The 16,880-nt window shown below is 36.9% G+C and overlaps 1 pseudogene; it reads left to right on the top strand.

Moving 5' to 3' along the window:
- The first annotated feature begins 4,129 nt into the window (after positions 1–4,129).
- On the top strand, positions 4,130–4,568 carry LOC142441268 (ubiquitin-conjugating enzyme E2 variant 1 pseudogene; annotated as a pseudogene).
- The last annotated feature ends 12,312 nt before the right edge of the window (positions 4,569–16,880 follow it).

The following is a 16,880-nucleotide window of genomic DNA, read 5'->3' as shown; positions in this document are numbered from 1 at the left end:
AATTCACAACCTGAAAAAATTGGAAACAACCTGACTTTCTATCAGTAGATGAGTAGATTAGTATATTCTGACACACACACACACACACACACACACACAATGGAGTACTATGCAGCACTAAACAGCACGGATGATCACATGGAACATGTCATTTCAGGGGAAGATTTGGAGGAAATTATGCTAAGTGAAGTCAGACAATCACAAAAGGACAAGTATAACATGAGTCCCCAAAGGAAAGTATAATCAGCACAGAAGTTATAGAAGACACTTATCTCACAATATATGGGTAGAGGCACATGTAGGTAGGTGGAGGTCAGACCAAACCCCAGGAGGTACATGTGAATCCAATATTAAGAAGGAGATGGTGGGGGAGGACAAGGAGGGAGGAGAGGGTGGAGGGAGAAACTGAGATGATGGCATGCGTGTAACGAGGCACTAACCCTCGAAGGGGGTGTGTATTGATTGTGTCTCCACAGAATTTGGAGTGTGCATAGAGATCCCACCATGGCAACAAAATCTGGGGGTTTTTAGTTAATCCACAGAATAAATAACACAAGAATTTGTAGAACACGTAAAATAAATGCTTCAGAAGGATATTTTTGCACACAATATAAAGGGTTGATTAAATATGAGTATAGTGATGTTCACATATTGTGCTTTAATAAAAAGAGAACTTGGTAGATGTATATGACTTTTGGAAAGGCATTTTAAGAAGTAATTTCTATTCATTTAAACTTTGCAATCTCTTTACTCAGTCTCATTATTGACCTTTCTGCCAATCTTCCAGCATGTATTTTTATAGGTCAATGGATTATCTCCTCTCTATATCAAAGAGTATTTTACCATGAAATTATGCATAAAAAAGAACTTTTCCAAATTGTATTGTCTTCTATATCTATATTCTATATTGAGTTTGATAAGTTGATTACTACAGAATCATTTGCTTCCATAAAATGTTGTCCTATTACTGCAAAATTTTGTGGTTAATACATGTAGCTGTATCATGTTATGATTTTTAAGTGTCTTCGGTTCAGTTGCGTGTTGAGGCAGTTAGTTTATTGTGCCAAGCTGGCCAATAAACACGTGGGTTAAATTAAGGGCAGAGTCATCAATGGCTCTGTGATCCCCACCTTTGGTGTTCTCAGGTCTCTTGCATTCTGATGGTTGGACTGGGGTGCATCTGCCTTAGTCAGTTCCCTGCTTCAGCTGGCAAGTCTCACTTCCTGCAAGACATCCCTGAGGAGAAGACACATACACCTACCCCAATGCAGACCTGGGTGCTGGAGAACCTGTGTGGAGAGCCCTGCCAACACTGACATGTCTACACGTTCACTGACTCAGCTTTCCCCTGTAGCTGGCATCATTGTGACTATTGTGTGAGATAGAGAAGGACTTTGAGGATTGGTGTTAGACAAATGGGTTAATGTAGGAGTTGTGGGCTTGGGCTGGGTTGGGATATTTTCTCGATGCACACTTAACCTTTACATAAAACTCTCTTCTATACATGAGTTTCTGTGGATTTGTTTCACTAATGTACCCAGACTAACACGTACGCCATCATGAAATTCCCAAATTAGTGTAATCGAGTCAAAACTGAATCATAGTGACCTATTGGACAGAGTAGAAGTGACTCTGATTTTCTAAGACTGCAACCATCTACAGGAGTAGAAACCCTGTCTTTCACCCACAAAGCGGCTGGTGATTTTAGACTGCTGATCTTGTAGTTAGCAGCCAACTCTGCCTAGGGATCATTCCTAGGTACTGTGTATACAACAGTCAGAATGCTGACCAGTCCTTCCTTCTTAACATAGTTGCTATGCTTGAATTCATTGTGATGGCCACTGTATCAATCCATTTCATTGAGGAGTTTCATATATTTTAAAAATTTATGATTCTTTATTTTGCCTAACATAATATTCATTAAAGATTGAACCCTATTGATAACTTGGTTTAAATATGTGAAATGAAGTCTTTCCCTCTTTGTTTCTTAGGAGGATTTTGTGTACTTTTTCCAAGACAATTTTTTTTGTGTATTGGCTTTCCAAAGTTTTGTGACACTCAGTCACTGAATGTGTTTTCACTTATTTTTCCATCTTCTTTTTTAGCTACAGACTTGCTCTCTACATGCTGTGTGCCAACAGGGGAACTTCAATATGTGTCTGGAATACATTGCTAATTGTCCATGCTGATCATTGTCATAATTTATCACTTGTTAACTCTCATTAGAAATTGTCAAACCCAAGACGGTGTAGGCTTCAAGAGAATTTCTTGATAAATGTAGCAATTGACCGTTGTACTTTATTTTATTGTTTTATATGTAAACACAAATGTTTTTCATGGGAATATCTTTTATTTATAAGGATGTGGATATATCTAAGATATTCCTTTATATGTAAATATCTGTAAAGATTCAAAAATTATAACAATAATGCCATGAACTATATAGAAATGAACATAATAAAACATATAAATGAGACTTTCAAGCATTACAATATATTGAAAACAGAAGACACATGGAAAAATTTAGGGTAGAATGTGGATTTTATTTCATAATTTTCAATTATTAAATGTATATTAATACACACATGTCTTACTTTTAAAATATTTTAAAATTTGTACATTAAAACTGGTATTGTTTGTGCATGCATATAGTAATCTATTACTAGTGTTGATTAGAATATGATTGAAAATTAGTAGAGGGCATGCTCTGTTAATTAGCATAAACGTATTGATTCTAGTAGTACATTTAATCAAGGAAACAATTGGAAATGCTTAATTGAAATTTGCTTCATTTAATGCTAGGTCAACATTTCTTTTCAATGAATGTCTTTTCTTTTTATCCAAAGATTAAAATTAGTGTAATTTGCCAATGTATTGCTTTTTTGGGGGAACAATAAGAATCAAATTTCTTGTAGATTGCTTTAAATAAAAAAGGAGAAAGAAATATCTGTTTGGGAACTTCAAATATTTGTGGAGTATACTACTTAGAGTAGTGCTAATTCCTCTTTATTGAAGACCAAACTTATATGTTCGTGAATGATCATCCCATGAAGGACAATATGGCTATGAGAGAACTTTTAAGGGATGATTTATTACAGATGGAGCCAAAGAAAGAAGTTATCCAAGAAATTACCCAGTGCAACTAGGTCTCCTTTAGACAATAAGAGGCGCCTTAAACTAATGTTTAGGTCTTAGTCCTCTTTCTGGTGTTCTTTTTAGTGTTCTTTCTGGGCAGTGTCTGGATAGATTGTGCCTACACACTCGCAATAGAGAAAACTGCAAATGCTGTCACAGATTTTCCTCCTGCCACCGTGTGGAAATTATACACACCACTCAACTTTGTTCACTTATAAAAAGGCCTTCAAAAGCAAAGAATGTCCCTGAGCACCCTTTGCGAATGATTAACAATGCAAAGTTGACTTACTCAACAAATATTTTGAAGAACTCTTTGGAGTTTTGCCCAATTGAAGGAGAAAACTAGGTCTGTCATAGCTTGAATTAGTTCATTACCAGAATAATTTAGGGTTTGTTATATATCTGGACATGTGGAAAAACAAAACAAACAAACAAACAAACAAAAAACCCATTTCCCTCAAAGTATTATTTTATTTCAAATTTCTAATAAGATCATTTAACTGAAAAATAACCTAATCATTATTAAACAGAAATAATATTAGTAGTCTTTTGAGGTGCATAACACCTTTTAGAAACCACACAGGAAGGACCTGAATTGGAAAGTCTACTAAGTGGACTGCTCTTTACTCTAAATTCACTTGTGGTAGATCTAAGGAACTCCCTAGAAGTAAGAAAATGAAATGCCCTACTGGGAGAAAAATCAGATGATCACGATCCCTAGGTTAGGAAATTAGTGGTTATCTGACTTTGCTTTGGTTTGGGTCTATTGTTTCAATAATGCCCAACAAATGGTGATCATATACTTGTTGCCTCTATACCTTCTTTGTTTTTGTGACATATGTTAGCCTACCAGCCATGGTTCTGCCTCTTGAAATAAGTGTTACTGAAAGCCTTGTCACATTTCCCACCCTTATGGTTTGTAACTATTGGTCAGTCAGTCATCTAAGTTCTGAAGCTGTACACTTTAACAATTCACATATTAAAGCGATGCAAGATGGCAGCCCACATGGGCTCAGGAGTAAAGGTCCCTCGCAATTTCCGACTGTTGGAAGAACTCAAAGAAGGCCAGAAAGGAGTAGGAGATGGCACAGTTAGCTGGGGTCTAGAAGATGATGAAGACATAACACAAGATGGACAGGGATGATAATAGGGCTTCCAAGAACAATTTATGAAAACCAGAAATACAGCCTTAAAATAGAATGTAGACCTAAATACCCAGAACCCCCCCCCTTTGTAAGATTTGTAACAGAATTAATGTGAATGGAGTTAAGGGTTCTAATGGAATGGTGAACCAAAGAGCCATATCAGTGGTAGCAAAATGGCCGAATTCCTACAGCATCAGAGTTGTCCTGCAAGAGCTCTGGTGCCTAATGATGTCTAAAGAAAACATGAAACTCCCTCAGTCACCCGAAGGACAGTGTTACAGCAATTAATCACCAAGAAAAACCACAGGCCCTACCCTCCCCAATTAGATTTAAGCAGTCTTCATTTTCCATCCTAGTACATTTTTTAGATAATGTTTTGTAGACCTCAAATTACTGGACAGGAAGCTCCCATTCAAGGGCAAGTTATCTTAAGACACTGTATATGATACTAATGTTTTGTCCATTTGAAATATATAAGTTGTGCTCTAACAAATCCTCCAGTAAAGTGTTAAAAAAAATTCAACAATTGACATACTAAAGAAAATCCTACACAGTATAAAGTCCATATACCAAGTGTCTTAAATTGCATACCATTGACAAAAATAATAATTGTATTGGCAGGATTACCTCATGATATGCTCCAATAAAATATTAATGAAATCTCTACAGTGAACCATAGATACAAGAATGAATGTTGAGCTCCCCTTGACTGGAGTCCTAATATAAGAACAATAAGTTCTTGTGACATGGACCTGCTCAGCACTTGACCACATGAATTTATGGATTCTATAAGAAAGTATAGAGAAGAGACCATTTGGTACCTGATTGTTAGAGGGAAAAAAGTGTCTACTGCCTTAAAGTAGCCATCTAAATGAGGAGTCAGGTATCCACAAAGAAGCACACCAGCCTGTGTGATCCCATGATTATAAATAAGAAAATCCAAATCCTGGACAGGGAATGTTATCGGAGCCTGAATTCAAAACACTCAGTTTGGGGAACTTTAGGGATGATAGTGGAAGCCCAATATCAACGTTAAGGGTCCCTGTGTGAATTGAGTCTGGTGCATCCCCATTGACCACAATATAGAAACATAAATAGACTTAATATCAGACACAGACCCTCAAATGTTGTCTTGCAGCTGGAGTTAAGCTGGAATGTAACACCTTATCATTAGATCTCCCCTTTAACCCACCTGGAATTACTTTTTTTCATTTAAAAATATTTTCTGCTTTCTTTTGATTGAGGTTTTTCTCTTTTTTATTTGGTCATTTTTGCTGGATCATTCTCTTTTTAATGTGTTTTTGTATAAAATAGTCAGCATGAGTAAATATGAAGATAGCACATACATTTATAATTTATTATAAATTATAATACAATATATTATATGATGATATTAAATATAATATTTAATGTAACACAATTTATTATTATACATTTATAATTCATTTAAATTTATTACCTGTGGACATGGCAGGGGAGGTGGGGGTGAAATGGGAAGTCAACAGTAATAGGTACAAGCAGCATGAAAATGCTCCAAAGTTGATTGTAGTAATGCATGCTTAACCCTTCTTAATATGATTGAACGATTGAATTTTATGATGTTAAACATATCTCAATAAAACTATTTAAAATATTTAGAGTAAAATTATTTTTGCATAGTTAGGAATACTCTTGTTGTAGTTGTTAAGTGCCATCAAGTATTGAGTTTGCTCCTCCTTGTAATGACCCAATGCACAAAAAATGAAACACTGCTCTGTCCTGTGCCGTCCTCGCCATTGTTCCTGTGCCCCACTCCATTGACACAGCCGCTGTGTCCATCCATCTGACTGCGGGCCTTCCTCTTTTTCATCAACCCCCACTTTACCAAGCGTGTTGTTCTTCTCCAGGGGCTGCTCTCTCCTGAGTATATAAGAGGAAGTCTTGCCATCTTGGCCTCTGGCCTTGCTTCTCCCAACACACATCATTGGTGGAATGAAGGACTCATCTCCCAACTTACGAGGAAGAAGCCGCTGAACACCTCATGCACAGCTTTGAACTTATTGCTGTGAGTTGCCTTTAAGTCAATTTTGACTCTCAGCAACCTCTTTGAGTGTATGTCCAAATCATTGTTCTTGTTCTATGTGTCATAACCTCGTTTCGACTCTATTAGTTTAGTTTCTCTGTCATTTAACTCATATCGTATCATAGAAATGCTAATGAATGTCTTCATTCAACTGCTCTTGTGCTACATCCTTATTCTATATCTGTTCATGATTAATACATTTTTCATCACTGAAGGATTATTAAAAGAATTGCATTATTATGATATACATTTTATGCATTGTCTGTTTTTATTTATAATCCATTCATCTGTTGATCGAAATTTAGGTTGTTTCCAACTCCTTGATATTGTGAACTATGCTGCAATGAAAATTGGAGCACAGATGTCTGGCCGAGGTTTATTTCTTGCCTCTTCTGGGTATATGCCCAATAGAGGGATTTCTGGGTTGTATGGTAACTCAATTTCCACCTGACTGAGAAATCGCCAAATTGATTTCCATAGTGGCTGTAAATAACTACAGATCCACCAGTAGTGGATGAGAGCTCCTATCTCACTACAGCCCCTTTAACATTGGTTGCTTTCTGATTTTTTGAATTGGGCTATCTCTGAGTGTGTTACGTGGTATCTCATAGATGTTTTGATTTGCATTTCTCTTATGGCCAATGAACAGGAACATTTTCTAATAGATTTATCGGCCATTCAGATTTCGGTCTCTGTGAAACTTCTGTTCAGGTCCTTTGCCCACCTCCTCAGTAGGCAATTAGTTTTTCTCTTATTGTAAGCTTGCAAAGTATTGTAAATTTTAGTAATAAGGCCTTTGTCTGATGTGTCATTGCTAAAGATGTTTTCCCAGTCAGTGTACTCTCTTATTACTTTGTTGGTAAATTCTTTTGTTGTGCACAGGTGTCTTATCTTCAGTATATCCCACTTGTCTATCTGTGACTCCTTTGTATTTGTATTCTTCCCTGTTTTTGATAGCCTATGTATTCCCTGTGCCAAGGTTCTCAGGTTTGTCCCAATTCCCTCATTGATGGCCCTAATTGTTTGTGGTTTTATCTCAAGGTCTGTGATCCACCTTGAATATATTCCTGTGCATGAAGTGAGGTAAATGTCTTGCTTCATTTTTCTGCAGGTAGATATCCCTTATTTCCAACACCATTTAATGAAGATGACATATGTTTCCCATTTAATACTTTAGGCCCTTATTAAAGATCAATTGCCTGGATGCTGATGTTTTTATTTCTGGGCCTTCAGCTCTTTTCCATTGGTCTGAATATCTGTCATTATTACAGTACCACACTCTTTTGACTATTGTGGCTGTATAGTACGTACTAAAGTCAGGTAGAGCAAGCCCTCTGAATATATCCTTCTTCTTGAGAAGTTTTCTGCTAATTCTGGGCTTCTTCCTCCTCCATATGAAGTTGGTAATCTGTTTTTCCAATTCTTTGAAGATGGATGGTAGTTATATAATACCTTGGGCAGAACGGACATCTTTACTATATTGAGTCTGCCAATCCACGAGCATGGGATATTCTTCCATTCGGTGAGGTCACTCTTGATTTCTTGAAGTAGTGTTTTATAATTTTCCTCATACAAATCTTTCATTTTTTAAGTCAGGTATGTCCCTAGGTATTTCACTTTGTGTTGGTCTATTGTAAAGGGTACTACCTTTTTAATCGGCTCCTCTTTGATCTTGTCTGAAGTGTAGAGCAGTCCAATAGACTTCTGTATGCTGATTTTGTGTCCTGCTATGCTGCCGTATTCCTCTATTGCTTACAACACTCCGCTTGTGGAGTTTCAGGGATTTTTGATATATAGAATCATATCATCTGTGAATAATGATAATTTTGCCTCTTCCTTCCCCAGCTGAATACCTTTAATACCTTTCCTTTGTCTTACGTTGTTAGCTAGGCCCTCTAGGACAATGCTAAATAGGAGTGGGACCAGGGGCAGTCTTTTAGTCTTCTCTATTAACAACCACATTAGCTCTTGGTTTTTCATATATGGCTTATATAACATTGAGGAATTTTTCTTCTATTCCTAACTTCTTGATTTCCTTAAACAGGAATGCTTGTTGAATGTTGTCAAATGCTTTTTCTGTATCTATTGATATTATCATGTGGTTTTTATCATTTTTCTTGCCGATGTGGTGAATAATGCTGATTGCTTTCATATGTTGAACCATCCCTGCGTCCCTGGTATGAATCCCACTTGGTAATGGTGAATTATTTTTTAATATGCTTTTGTATTCTGTTGGCCAGGATTTTGTTAAGGATTTTTGCATCAATGTTCATTAGGGATATGGGTCTATAGTTCTCCATTCTTCTGGCATATTTGCCTGCTTTAGGTATCAGAGTTATACTAACATCATAGAAAGAGTTTGGGAGTTTTCCATCTTTTTCTAAGTTCTGGAAGAATTTGTAAATGATTGGTGTCAGTGCTTCCCTGAATGCTTGGTAGAATTCTCCTGTGAAGCCATCTTGCCAGGGGGATGTTTTGTTGATAATCCCTTGTCTATTTCTTCAATTGCTATGGGTCTATTGTAGTTCTTGATATCCATCTGGGATAGTCTAGGGAGGGATTGTGTTTCCAAATATTTGTCCATGTTTTCCAAATTGTCAAATTTGTTACAGTGTAGACCTTCATAGTAGCGTGTAATTATCCTTTTGGTTTCATTAGGGTCCGTTGTAATGTCCCCTTTAAATCCCTTATCCTTTTAAATGTCATTTGTTCCTTCCTTTCTATGGACAAGTTTGCCAGAGGTCTATCAATTCTGTTAATTCTTTCAAAGAACCAACTTTTAGCGGCATTATTTTACCCAAAGTTTTCTTCTTTTCCCTCTCTTGTATCTCGGCTCTGATTTCTATTATATCTATCCTCTAGAAATTAGTAGGGTTATTCTGTTGACTCTGTTCTAATTGTTGTAAGTTTTGTGTCCGCATATCATCCACGAGTCTCTATTCTTTTTATTGTGTGAATTTATTGATATCAGCCTTCCTCTGATAAATGCTTTGCTGTATCCCACAGGTTCAGGTGTGTCATGTTTTCGTTTTCATTGGTTTCTAGAAACTTCCTGATTTCTTCTCTGATCTGAGTCAATATCCATTCCTTTGGCAATAGGAAATTGTTCATCCTCCTATTGTTTGCCCTCGTTTTCTTCACCGTCCTTCTGTTAATTTCAAGCTTTATGACACAATGATCAGAGAGAGATATTTTTATAACCTCTATGTGCTTGAATTTACTCAAGTTTGACTTGTGTCCCAGCATGGGGTCTATTTTCGAATATGTGCCATGTGGTCTTGAAAAGAATGTGAATTTTTTACATGTGGTTAAGAAGCTCTGAAAATGTCTGTCAAGTCAAGTTGTCCAATTCTGCTATTTAGATCTTCTGTAGCCTCCTTGTTGAGATTACTTCCCAATAACGTGTAGTTTTCAGAGAGTGGTGTATTAAAATCACCAACTATAATTGTTGAGACTGTGATCTCTTTTACCATCTTTTGGAGTGTTTGATTTATGAAATCTGCAGGTTGATCATAAGGTACATATATGTTTATTATGCCTACTGCTTCTTGAATGTGGGGCCAGAGGGGTTTAGACCCTGCCCCACAATGGCAGGTTGGTGTACCCTTTTAATTCAGGGACCCAGTAGTGCTGGGCAGAATTACCTTAGTTGATGAGATCGCCTTAGAGGTCCAATGGAGGTTTGTTCAGCAGCACTGTGTAGATGTTTGTTTCAGCTGCCTTGTGTGGTGTACAGCACTCCCACTGAGTGCAGGCTGCAGTTCCTCCTGCTATTTGGGTTGAGTTGCCCTAAGCGGACGGTAGTGACCTGGAAACCAGTAGTGGCATATGATAGGCGAGAGTGGGAGAGGAGAAATAGAGAAAAAGAAGAAAAAGAGAGGGGAAAAAAGAAAGAGAGAATTGAAAACACCCCAACACAAACCTGAGCTAATTGAGACTGAGTGCGATGGCAAAGATAGAAGGGCTAGTGAATAAAGTGAGAAGAAATAGAGTTTAAGGTAAGGAGATTACTGAGATTTGATCACCTGTCCGTGAGGCTGGAGGAGTTCCAACTCTTCCTCAGTGTAGCAGGGTGGTTTACCCATTTGATGTAGGGTTCCACGAATGTTGTGTGGGATTATTTACAAGGCTAGATCACATCCTTGACCAGGCCTCAGTTTAGTGTTTGAGTTCGCTGGTGTACCTGCCTTGTGCTGTTTGTAGCACTGCAGCAGGGGTGGAGGCTGGGGTGTTCCCACAGCCCCGTCTAGGGCCCCAGGACAGGCAGGGCCTCCCCAGCTATGTGTAGAATCACTGAGAGGGAAGCTGGGCTTATTGTCCTATCTAGTCTGCTGGTGCCTCCTAGATCAGAGTATTTTATACTTATTTTTTATCCCCCTGGCCCAGCTAGAATCAAATCAAATTAAATTGTCTCCCACAGTCTCAGGGCTACAACTCCATGCTGTTTGAAGCTGACACTTGCTATAGCAGGTCTTTGTTATGCAAAAAGCCACCAGGCCCAGTAACTGAGTTGTGGCATTCCTTAGGTAGGTTTCTTATGCTGATTTATGTTACCACCCCACCCCACCCCCCATGTGCTCCTTGGAGCTGAGCAACCAGACTTGGGTTTGAGTTTTAAACCAATAATATATATTTCACCATTTTAAAAAATATGCTTGTGATGTGCTCTGATTTGGGGACTATCAGACTGAACCCCAGAGGGGGAGATCCAGCTTATAAGGGGGGTTGTTACCTTCCTGGCAATTGGAACTAAATTTGCTTCCTGGAATCCCGAATTTCTGTCTATTCTCTCCCACACCGAGATATACCTGAGGTAAAAATCTGCTTTTTCTTCTACTCTAAATTATCACCAGCCTCCACTGTCACTCCCCAGGCTGGGAGCTCAAGGCAGCCAACAGTGTGGAGAGGTCCAGCGTGGGGTTCTCATTGTGTCTTGGATTCTGTACACTCTAGAGTGTCCGCCTGAAAAATTCTGCTCCTGGCAAGGCTGTAACCTGCACCTGCAGCCTCACCAAACCTAGAGTGCTTTAAAGTGTTCTTCGCTTGCTTTGTGAGTGGAAATCCCACTTTAAAAATGGTTTCAGAAGAGATCCTGGTACACTAGTTCTAATTTCAGGACTCCACCTCCACGTTTCCTCCACCTTACATCCCCGATTTTCTGGTCTGGCAGCAGGGGCACCAGCAGGGTGAGTCCGATCGAGTCATCATTTTTTCCTGGTTCCAACAATATCTACTTTCTTAGAAGACAATCTGTCAAGTCAGATTTTGAGTGCTATCTAACATGAAGGGCTCCTCTGGCATGGTATCCAACAATGTTTTACTCCTGTTGATATGGTTTTACTGGTTAATACATCAGGAGAGGACAACCGACTTCTTCATCCTAGTCTGTTCTTAGCCTGGAAACCTCTGGGGAATATATCACTATGAGTGATTGTTCTAGAATTTGAAATACTAGTGGCATATACTGTTCAGCAGCACAGCAAGGTGCAAGTTACCACAATAGAACAAACTGTCAGATGAGTGGGAGTATTTCCTAATAGTATGGAAACATAAGAAAAATGTACAATTCATGATTATGTGTGTTGACTCTATAAACTTAGCCCAGTAATGTGATAGACTCACAATCTTCATTCACTTTCTTCCTCTTTTTATCCAACCCTCTACTTTACCCAGCATGAAGTCTGTGCCAGGAATTGTCTCCAAAGGTATAAATTGAACTTTTATCATCCTCTTCCTAAGGAACATGCTAGTTGTACTTCTTTCTAAATAGTTTTCTTTCTTGTCATGGGAATCCATGGTCCTTTTAATACTCTTTATCAATGCCATAACTCAAATGCCACATTCTTCTGCACGTTTCTTTGTTCACCACACAACCTTCGAACACATATTAGGAATTGAAGAGCAACTCTGAGAGAAATGGGTTTCCAAAGTGCAAGTGAAAAAGTCTGTAATATTACCATGCTTTCAAGTAGTATAAAGTACAGAAATTCAACACCATAATTTAAAAGATAAAAATTTAGGAAATACATATACCTTTAGCATTTCATGTTGGTATAAACTTTCTAAATGATACCTAAACCCAGAAAATGCAGATAAAATATTGCTTTTGACTTCAAATAAAATTAGTTCATGCAAAGGGGGTTGTTTCTCTTCCCTCAAATTTTGAAAGAGTACACAAAGAATATGAATAAGATTACATAACAAATCCAATAAATATAATCAGAAACTCAATATAGAGAACACAAAATATTTTTCAAAGTGAAGAATTTCCACATAACTATGAATTATGAGAAGTTTTAATCAATTAGATCAAGAAATAACTTCCAGCACACAAACCCACTGCCTGTAAAGTCAATTCCAACTCATAGCAACACTCTAGGGCAGGGTTGAACTGCCCTTGTAGATTTTCAGGGATGCAGTTCTTAAAGGAAGAGAATGCCTGATTATTTTTCCAATCTGATTTATTAGTAATTGGGGAAACTCCAAATAGACAAATCTGAAACACAGTGTATAAAATATAAGAATGTCAATTGCTAGACAGGTGGAATTAAACTTGCTTTGGCAGACTATGTAAGTAAGCACAATGATGATGGATTAGTGATGTGAAGCCGTATGTGTGAAGAATATTCTATATAAATTGAGTAAAGTGAGATATAGACTGGCTTGTGCATTGCTGAATTAGGAAAAACATAAATAAATTAGATCATTACAAGAGGCAGTTCAGCTTTACTGGACTAGACAATCCATTTGAATTTGACAAAAGAAAATGACATCCATACCTTCAGGACCAAGGGTGTGAGGGACGATGCTGGGAGAGTGGAGGGTGTGTGGGTTGGAAAGGGGGAACTGATTACAAGGATCCACATGTGACCTCTTCCCTGGGAGAGGGACAGCAGAGAAGGGGGGAAGGGAGACTCCGGATAGGGCAAGATATGACAAAATAACGAGGTATAAATTACCAAGGACATATGAGGGAGGGGGGAATGGAGACGGAGGGGGGTGGAAAAAAGAGGACCTGATGCAAGGGGCTTAAGTGGAGAGCAAATGCCTTGAGAATGATTGGGGCAGGGAATGTATGGATGTGCTTTATACAATTGATGTATGTATATGTATGGATTGTGGTAAGAGTTGTTTGAGTCCCTAATAAAATGTAAAAGAAGAAAAGATAAAAAAATGATTAGGGCAAAGACTGTACAGATGTGCTTTATACAATTGATGTATGTATATGTATGAACTGTGTAAAGAATTGTATCAGCCCCAAAATTGTTAAAATAAAAAAATTAAAAAAAAAAAGAAAATGACATCCATACTGCTCACATATATCATAATTAGATAAACACTGGGACAAATATGCAAAGATATCCCTATTGAATATTAATTTAGCCCTCTGTAACAGTAATACATATAGAAGAATTACTTTTCTGATTTGCAAATAGAAAGTCATACCCTGACTGTTACTGTTTCTTCAATTCAAAGTTTTAAAAGTTCAAGTTTATCTATATAAGAAAGTGAAAGAAACAATGACAACTTTTAAAACTATGTATAAATTCCCTAAAATTTTTAGGGTAAAACTGTTTAATGAATCCTTGGTTTAGGATACTGTAAACAGGCATTCTAAAGGTGCTTCTTAAGGAAATTCCTATAGGAAAGTACTATAGGCATCATGAATAGCACACTGAATTGTATTTTTCTAATCAGAGCTCTTCTTCTTTTTTTTTTTTCCAGAGCTCTTCTTTCTACAAGATTGGCCCAGCTATCAGACATTTGTATTCACAAAAATCAAAAGTTATTTGAATCATTAGTAGTGTTTAATGTAGACACCATATACAATATTATTGTCCGTCATCCACCTGAATAATTATTTAGTTTTAATAACAGCTTTGACAGAGTATTTTTCCAATGATTGGTTTTTACTTTTATGGTACATCTCTTTTTTTCCATAAATGAAAAACAGTAATAAGTCTTAGTTGTGAGTACAAATATATTTTATTATCTCAACTATTAAACTTAAATCTACATTTAGAATCCTGAAATAGAGTTTCTTCCTGATGTGCTTGTCTCTGCTGATTGTTAAAAATTATAACTTACAGGAGCTTGCAATGCAGCCGTACTGAAATATATAGGAATGTAAACAGGTGAATTGAAATAAACAGGAACATACAGTGAAGGCTATTGACATAAACAATCACAATTCAAATGTATAGTCATATGCATATGACATAACAAATACATAGTCTTATGACCCAAGAAAATTTGTAACATTTTAAAAACAAAATATACTTGTATAGAAACAAAAGACCCTCATGTACAATATTAAGACAAAATAATAATTTACAAATTGTCAAGGGTATATGAGGGAGAGGAAAAATTGAGGAGCTGATGCCAGGGGCTTAAGTAGAGAGCAAATGTTTTGAGAATGATGAGGCAATGAATGTACAAATGTGCTTTACACAACTGAAGTATGTATGGATTCTGATAAGAGTTGTATGAACCCCTAATAAAATGATTTTTTAAAAATTGAAGAAGGACATTATTAAGTATTTCACTTTAAAAATTATCTATATGAGTAAAAATTAATACCAAAATTAAGTACATTCTGACTAATAGTTTCGATGTAGGGTTTTTGAGATTATAAATCATTGTGTGAGCAGCTAGTCTCATCATTCAGGTGTGTTTGAACCAACTAATCTTGCAGTGAGCAGTCCAACACTCACCAGAGAGCACCATCAAGTAAGTGGAACCAGAAGATGAAGTCTTGGGTGAGTGACTCTAAATTAATGGGAGTGAAACAACTTGAGCAAAAATTGCCAAAATATTGAAACAAAGTGAAAAAGTCAGACAAGTATTATTGAACGTTTGTGTAGAAATTAATAACTTAGAGCATACTATTATGTTTACATATTTAAAATTAAGAAAAATACAGTTAGAGACTTCTTGAGTTTTCAAGCATGCTTTACCAAACAATGAGAGAACACATGAGAATATGATTTAATGCTCTAGTATATTTCTTTATGGAAAAAACGATCAGATTAGTAAAGTTGCACTATTTATTCAATATTTAACATATCATAATTAATATTCACAAAATTTTCTAATTGTAATAATAATTCATTTAATTTAAATAAAACTTTTACAAACGATTAAGTACTGTATATATATATGCCCCCTTGTTTATCAATAGGCAAAATATATCAAATTTTTAACTTCATCTGAATGTCAAAGTGAAAGAATATGCGATAGAAATATTATTTCAAGTAAAACAAAGGAGCACGCAAATGCACAGAAGGAACAACAAGCCTTTAGGGGAACTTGGAATCTCTAAAAAACATTTTGCCAAGAGCACTCTTGATTTCCTTGTTCCTCAGGCTAAAGATAATCGGATTCACAAAGGCGGGCACTATGGAGTAGAACACAGATGTGAGAAAGTTTTGAATGGCTGATGCATTTGAGCTGGAGCCCAAAAAACCAGATATCGCAGAGATTACAAACAAAATAACTGTAGCTAGCTGTGGGGAGCAGGTAGATAAGGCTTTGTTTCTGGCTTCCATAGATTTCATCCGGAGCACAGTAGAAAATACGTTAATATAGGAGGTGAGTAAGACAAGAAAACAGATTAAGACAAAGCCGGAACTTACTGCAATAGCAACTGTTTCAGAAAACTGCACAGACTGGGATGAAAAGCTCAGTATTTGAGGAATGTCACAGAAAAACTGGTGAATGACATTGGATTTTGTGAAGGGCAGTCTGAACACGGTGCCTGTGTGGATTGCTGAATACACCAGCCCACTGGCCCATGAAACCCCTGAGATCTGTATGCACAGCCGTGGGGTCATGATGAGCTGATAATGCAGAGGGTGACAAATGGCAACATAGCGGTCATAGGACATGACCACAAGGAAAAAATATTCTGTGACTGCAAATAAGATAAACAGGAAAACTTGAGCCACACATTCTCTGAGAGAAATCACTTTACTGTCCATCAGAGAATTTAAAACCGATTTGGGAACAGTTACTGAAATACAGCAAAAATCTAGCAAGGATAAGTTGGCTATAAAGAAATACATTGGGAAATGAAGGTGCGTGTCTGTTATAATGACAGTAATAGTTAGAAGATTTCCAGCCGTGGATCCCAGATAAATCAGTAGGAAAAGCAGACCTTGCAAGACTTGGAGCTCCCGAGAGCTTGTGATGTCCATGAGGAGGAATTCTGTGATGATGGTGAGGTTGCCCATGTCTGCTAACACTCTCTTCTCTCCCTGTTATTAAATGATAATGTTATGCATCATACCAAAATGGATACTCTGGCTATCCTCATAATACATTAAATATCTGACAAACTTTGATCCAGTGCTTTTAAATAATTGTTTCATTTAGTAAGAAAATAAGAAATGTAACAAATGTTAGTAAATTATAAAATGAAGGTTCTCCATATAGTAAACACAAATATGTTAGTATCAATATATCTATATCAATTAACTTTTTAAAATTTCTTTAAAACTCAAAATATAAATCTATAAAATAATAAAAAACAAACAAAC

This window comes from Tenrec ecaudatus, chromosome 2, assembly GCF_050624435.1.
Source record: "Tenrec ecaudatus isolate mTenEca1 chromosome 2, mTenEca1.hap1, whole genome shotgun sequence".
NCBI classification, from domain to species: domain Eukaryota; kingdom Metazoa; phylum Chordata; class Mammalia; order Afrosoricida; family Tenrecidae; genus Tenrec; species Tenrec ecaudatus.
Note: the sequence above shows the minus strand (reverse complement) of the source record. Positions and strands in the feature narration are given on the sequence as shown.